This window comes from Cryptomeria japonica, chromosome 9, assembly GCF_030272615.1.
Source record: "Cryptomeria japonica chromosome 9, Sugi_1.0, whole genome shotgun sequence".
Classification (NCBI taxonomy): domain Eukaryota; kingdom Viridiplantae; phylum Streptophyta; class Pinopsida; order Cupressales; family Cupressaceae; genus Cryptomeria; species Cryptomeria japonica.
In genome coordinates this window covers 506,574,068-506,580,979 of record NC_081413.1, presented here as the reverse complement: position 1 = coordinate 506,580,979, position 6,912 = coordinate 506,574,068, and positions in this window count along the sequence as shown.

Genomic DNA, 6,912 nt, shown 5'->3' with positions numbered 1-6,912 from the left:
TTGTCCCTCATACCTACTGACCTCTTCTCTATCGATGGATCAACTTGGCCTTCCATCAAACATGTTGGTCCTACTACTCAGTCCATTTACCAGCAACATTAAACTTCTCTAAGTATACCGGTTCACATCCTTCAGTTATTCTTTTTCTTGCTTGCTTTGCCTTGTTGGTGGTCCCGCTTTACCAATAGATGATGCATTTCATGTGTACCAGTAACCTACCTTCTATCTTCTTACACACATATGGATTGACATCATCATGTCTTAGTTCTCCCATATCGGTCACTACTTCTTACTCACTGGTGACCATGCCAAACCAGTTGACATCAATGACAACTTAATGCCAATAATACCAACAGGGATAGAATTTCTTTTCCCATTTTCAGATCGACAATCATATCTATGTTAGGGAGTGGGAAATCATCCTTGGGAAAAGCTTTATTTAGGTCTCTGAAGTCAGTATAGATTATTATACCTTGAGTGGGTCTAGTCACTGGTACTAAGTTTGAAATCCATTCTACATAGTCTATGGGTCTAATAAAACCCACATCTAACAATTTTTGTATTTCAACTTTGACTAATAGGGCTATTTGGGGCTGCATCTTCTTGAGATTATTCTTATATGGTTTCACTCCTGGTAGCAATGGTAAATGATACAAGACCAATTCTGGGTCCAACCTTGGCATGTCAGCATATGACCATCTAAAGTTTATTGGACGTTGCATGAAGAATTGAATAAATTTTTATTTTTCTATGGGGTTTAAAGATTTAGCCAACTATATTTTATGTACAGTCTCAGCGTCTCCAATGTTGACTTCTTCTATTTCTTTGACTAGTATTGTTGATTGTTATTTATATATAAAAAGAATATCCAATCTTCTTGTAGTGGCATTTTCTATTTCATCTACATCTTCTGGATTAGAAGAGGAGATTGCTTCTCCAAAGTAGGTGGTTCTGTGTAGATCTATAGCGAAACCGACTTTGTGATCATCATAGGGAAATTCATCCACAACACCTAAGAACTTGGCTATAGCCTCATCATTTTGGAACCAATCCAAATGTGGTGGTTCTTCTTGCCTCTAGTCTATCAGGTGAGGATACATAAGACAAAGGTCTTTGTCTTCATTAGGAGGAGATGTTGCTGACATCATATAGATCCTATTGTCAAGTACATACTTGATTGAATTTTGGTCAACTTGTTTTTCCTCATTTTCAATGCCATCATCCATAGGTGATTGATTGTCATAGGATCTAAATGTTGAATATGTGCTACAACTGTGTAGAGATAAGAATTTAGTCATGGGAATTAGTTATACTCTCAATATATGTCTCTTTGTTTGATCCATCTTCATTAAATTCATCAACTTCTTCAATGGGAGAGAGAAGAGTTTCAACAGTGTTGATGATGAATGGGAAAGTCTCCTGACTTTTAGATCCTTCTTCTGTGATAGAAACCTTACTTAAGGCTTGTATGAGAGATAGATGCAATATGAAATTGGCTTCTCTAGCTGGTACTATGTCTATTCCTCTTGGTGTGTTGGTTGATGATGATGGTGCCAAGTGAGTATTTGATTCATCTTCTGATGCAAGTCATGTTTTTGTCACTACATTAACATGTGATGTTAGTACAAAGGAAATTGTTGACATGTTGTTTTGGCTTGGTGACTCAAGATCCTCATCCTCATTTATGAATGGTGTTGTTGTCGGTGGATTTTGAATAACTAAAGTATTTGGTCTAGAAGTTCTTCTCCTTCTTGTCAGGCCTGTATATCCCAAGCCCCAATTATTTGGATTTTCATATAGTAATATAGGCTCTATAATGCCTTTAGCATGTGCCATCATATCCGTATCTTTGTAGCATTTTGAATCCATTGCCATATTGATCTAAAGGAAGTCTAACATTTGTATGATCATCTTCTTCTTTATAGAGCCATTTGTTGACATCCTCCTCTTCATTTATCTCTCCCCATCTTATGAAGGAACAAGAGTCCAAGAACTAAACTATTTCTTTTCCTTTATTTTTATTTTCTAGATTTGGTAAGGTTCTCCCAAAGGATCTAGGAGATAATTGGCATACTGATATTTTCCTGGAACTTGAATATTCGCCATATCCTTCATCCTTGATCTGGAGAGGTGGTGTTGTAGGTGTGCAAGATGATGATGTTGGTGTATCTAAAATTTTCAAAGATTCCATCTACATGGTGAGTGGAGCCACCCAATTGATTGGGACTTGATTTTTTGTGCTTTCCCTAAGGTAGTTACATGCTGAAAGGGGTTTGGATCACCCTATACTATGATCTTAGTGCTATCATAAGGGCACTTAATACATTGGTGGAAAGTGGAAGGTATTGCATGCATGGCATGTATCCATGGGCGCCCTAGTAGCATATTGTATCCCAATTCTCAATCCAACACTTGAAATGTGATATTTGTGGTAACAGGTCCCACTTGTAGAAGTAAGGTCACCACACCCTTGGATGGGTGTTCTTTATCATCATAATCTTTAATGTTGATTCTCTTGGTAGGATCAATATGATGTTGTGAATAACCCAAAGCTTTGATCAAGTTAAGAGTGCATATGTTGAGTCCAGCTCCACCATCTATTAAGACTCTTCTGACTTTTCGTATGTGAACAAGTACTTCTAGGTGAAGAGGATCATTGTGCATGGGTCTATTTGTTGATACATCTTGCTCTGTGAATGCTACTCTGTGGGGGAAAAAGTGACACTAAGCAAACATGCCCTAATCTCACTTTCAATCACACACTTGTGGAATATGAAAGAGCCTAGAGGTATCACACAATTGGCTACTTCTTTCTGTGGAAGAGAGAGCCACGGGCTACCTATTAGGATTTCTATTCCTTTGTTGCAAATGATAGATAAAATGATGCAAGTTCAACTACTAGCCCTAGAGTGCAAGTATGAACTAGTAACAAGATTGCAAGATTGAGATTAAGTGATGAAAAACTGTAAACACAAGGATAAAAGGAGAATGCAGATGTGTACCTAGGGTTAAAATCTGAGTGGAAATGTTCAGGACGGGGGCGCGGGCGCCACTGTCCTGATTCTGCACCTGAAACTATTGTTTTGCAACCTGAAAAGCTGTCAAAAAAATGCTGAAACTGCTGTCTGACAGAAGGACCAGGGCGCCCAGCACCCTTGTCCCAGGGACCAGGGCGCCCAATGCCCTTGTCCTGGCAGGACCAGGGCGCCCAACACCCTTGTCTTGGCAGGACCAGGGCGCCCCACGCCCCTGTCCTGGTCTTTTTCTCTGCAATTTGGTGTGTTGTCCCGTCTCAGTCTGCTTCCATCGGATCTGCAACTTGCGGCGTCGTCCGAATCCTGATACCTGCACTTATATCTGAAAAGGTATGGTGGGCGGCTATATAGGGTTTTGCCTTAGTCAAACCCCCACTTTGGTGATTTCCACCTCCACGAATAGCCAAGTTGTATTGTAAAAGTAGTGTGTGCAGACCTTGTGTGTGTGCAAGATCCTAAAATGCAAGTAAGCAAACTAGAGCAACCTAGAAAGTAAACCCTAATTGCTTGTACATGATAATGTAAGTGCTCCAAATCAAGATGCAAAGTGATCTAAAGCATGAATACAAATGATATGATGAAACTTATGCAAAGACATGAAAACAACATGAAATCATACCCAACCCCAAGGGAGGGGTACAAGCCAATCTTCAGTCGGTAATCCCCTATTGCTCTTCAATGTCTTCAAAGCCCTAAATGGATGAATGAAATTGATGAATGCTTGATGGATGGATGTTGAATGTTGTTGAAGTCTTCAAAGATCTGCTCTTTCGCTGCATAGAAGGTCCTTGAAACCAAAATTCTCATCCTTTCCAATGAAGAAAGAGAGCTCTTATATATGAAACCCTAGGTCTTAATTCCAACTTTTGGCCGACCTAGAGATTGAATCTCCCGCCAATATCTTGGGGTTAAGCTTTATTTTATGATTGGATCGTGCTCCTAAAATTTCAGGAAAAATGTCCGGGACCATGTGCACTCCGGGCGCCATGGTCCTGACAACTTTTCACCAAAATTTCAGGGCCGTCGGATATGATGATTTTAGAGAGAATTTTGAAGTTACAGGTGATTTTGAGATGTTTTGACCCCCGAAATCAAGCCCCCAAGTTCAAAATAGGGCCTAATTAGGGTTTTTGATTAAATGATGTATTGGAGGAATAAAATGAAAGGGGCACACTTTAATGAAAAGGGCCCAACCTTATGATATGGGAGATGATAAAATAGAACCTTAGACCTAATTAATTTAACTAATTAAGTGCTAAAGGGGAAATGCAATGCAAAATGCAAAATGCGCCAAGGCGGGTGCTAAACTAGGTGTGAAATTGTACCACCCTAGCAAGTGCGTACAATTTACGACGCTACAGCTACCTTGGAAGCAACTAGATTTCCAACCATGGATTTGAAGGTGTTTTCGTCTATGTTGCAGGCGACAACAAATTCTTGGAGAGCTTTATCTAGGACCGACATGTGAGCCGAGGAGATATGAAGCAACTCAAGAAATGAAATTTGTGCCCCAGGGTCTTTCTTAGTTGATCCACTATACTGTAGTTACTAGTTGGTGGAAGTGGATTAGATGGAACCCCTTGTAATGTGACTTTGGATCAACGAGTGACAACTGTACAATCTCAATTTTTTGGATTGACTGAAATTGTGGCCACTATTTTATTTCTTGCACTGATTGTATTGATTGCATAATCATATGCTACATTGGTGTAATTTGTAGTGTTATTTTATGTCCCTGAACTGGAAGCCTTTCCTTTGTCATGCTTGACAAAAGGGTCCTTGAATATAGTATGATTTGTGTTGGTTGATCCCTTGTTAGCATCCACATTGATGTCACCTTGATCAATGAGGTCTTGTATCAAGTTTTTGAGCTTATAATAACGTGTTGTCTTATGGCCTTTAACGCAATGGTACTCACAAAATTCATTGTCATTCCATCAAGCGGGTTTGAATGGACTTGGTTCATATGGTCTAATATCTAGTAGAGTAATGACATTGGTTTGTATCAGCTTTTTAAGAGCGGTTTCAATTGGTTCTCCAAGGGGTGTATAATTCCTTCTAGGTGTACTAATCCTTGGAGGTCTTTGATTACTAGATTGGATTGCATTGGCATTTGTTGATGTTGTATTGCTTCTTTGAGACTAATTTCTATTAGGGACAAAAGAATCCATTGGTCCTTAAAGCAATACCACTGGTTGATCCCTGTTGACAACACGAGTGTCTACAACCCCATCACTTGTCACATTCCTATTTTTGGACTAGAACTTTGGCTTTTCACTACTTGAATTATCGATCAACTGGTTCATTGTCTTTGTGATGTTTCAATATCCCTTTCTCTACTAGGCCCTTTTCACACTTTAAACCCTTTTCTATGATTTCCTTGAATGTATTAAGACATTGCATTTGTAGTGGATATTTAACTTGAGTAATTAGGTTCTCAATGAAGATATCCACTTGTTTGACTTATGGAATGTGATTGAGACATCTATAGTATAAGGCTCTCCATCTTTGTAAGAATGAAGTAAATGTTTCACCTTATCTTTTTTTGGCTGCACATAAATCCATTAAAGTAACTAGATTTTCTATATTGTGTGAGTAGTTTGTTATAAACTGCTCTGCCAATTCAACCCATGAGACAATTCTTGGTGGTAAGTGTGAGAACCATTCTAATGTTGTTCCTCCAAGACTTTTAGGAAATAGACACATCAAATATGTGTCTTCATGAGCTACTTCAATACATGTTGTGAAGAATTCTCTGAGATGATCTTGGGGGTCACCTTTTCCTCTATATTTGTCAAATTTTGGGGTCTCAAAATGTCGTGGAAAAGGTGGCATGTACAAAGTCCTATCAAAAGGACAAGGACAAAGATCTTCCACGGGCTAGCTCTTCTTTTCATTTTCTATTTGCATATTAGTCATTTGCCTTTGGAGATTCTGCACTTGCTCAACCAAGATTTTGGTTTGGGTCAAAGGTGTACTGACCATATAGGTATTCCCCAAAAAGGATTGGTGTTTGAGTATACTGCACCTTGCTGAAACATTGACTGAGTATGAAACTATGTGCCTTGCTCTCCATTGGGTGTTGTGAAATATGCAAATTGAGTACTGACATTAGGCTGACTTGATCCATACATTCTAGCAGAGCCTTGATTCATGTTCTGACCACTGTAAGTAGACCCAACTGAAACTGAAACGATACTGCAGGTTAGGTAACACTTGTTGATATAATAATTTGAGCCACTGTTGTTGTTGTTGTTGTTGTTTGTGAAGTAGCATCAGGGGTTGTCTGAGACACGATATTTGTATTGGAGGACACGGCTCCTGATTGAAGATTTTGAATTAAAGCCACCATATTTTAAGTTGTTGCGGCTTGTGTGCTTTGAAGTGCACCATGAGCTAAGGTTGAAGACATTGCTTGTGTTTGTGTAACATTTGGTGTCTGATTCACATTTTGAGTCAAGGTTACTCCTGGTGGTAATATCATTGAAATGTCAACATTTGGGGGTAACTTGGCCCCATTTTGAATCAAAAGGGAAAGGTATCAATCTTTGTCATTGTTGATAAGCGCATTTAAGACCATGAGGAGTTGTGGATCTTGTTGAGCTACCTCCAATTCTTCTTGTGTCAAGTTTTGTTGGATTTCATCTATTGAAGGCATTTTGTTTGTATTTATTGGCAATGTTGTAGGTCGTCTAGCCTACGGTTGCTGGTAAGTTGATAAATTCATGTTCCACGTGGGGTTGAACAACATGTTGTTATTTGGATTCATTTTAGCTCTTTGTGATATGGTTACTGGCATGAATGACTTCTATGACACCTAGGAAATGAAATACTTTGGACAAGTTATGAAGCTAGACTCTGACACTCTATTGGGGAT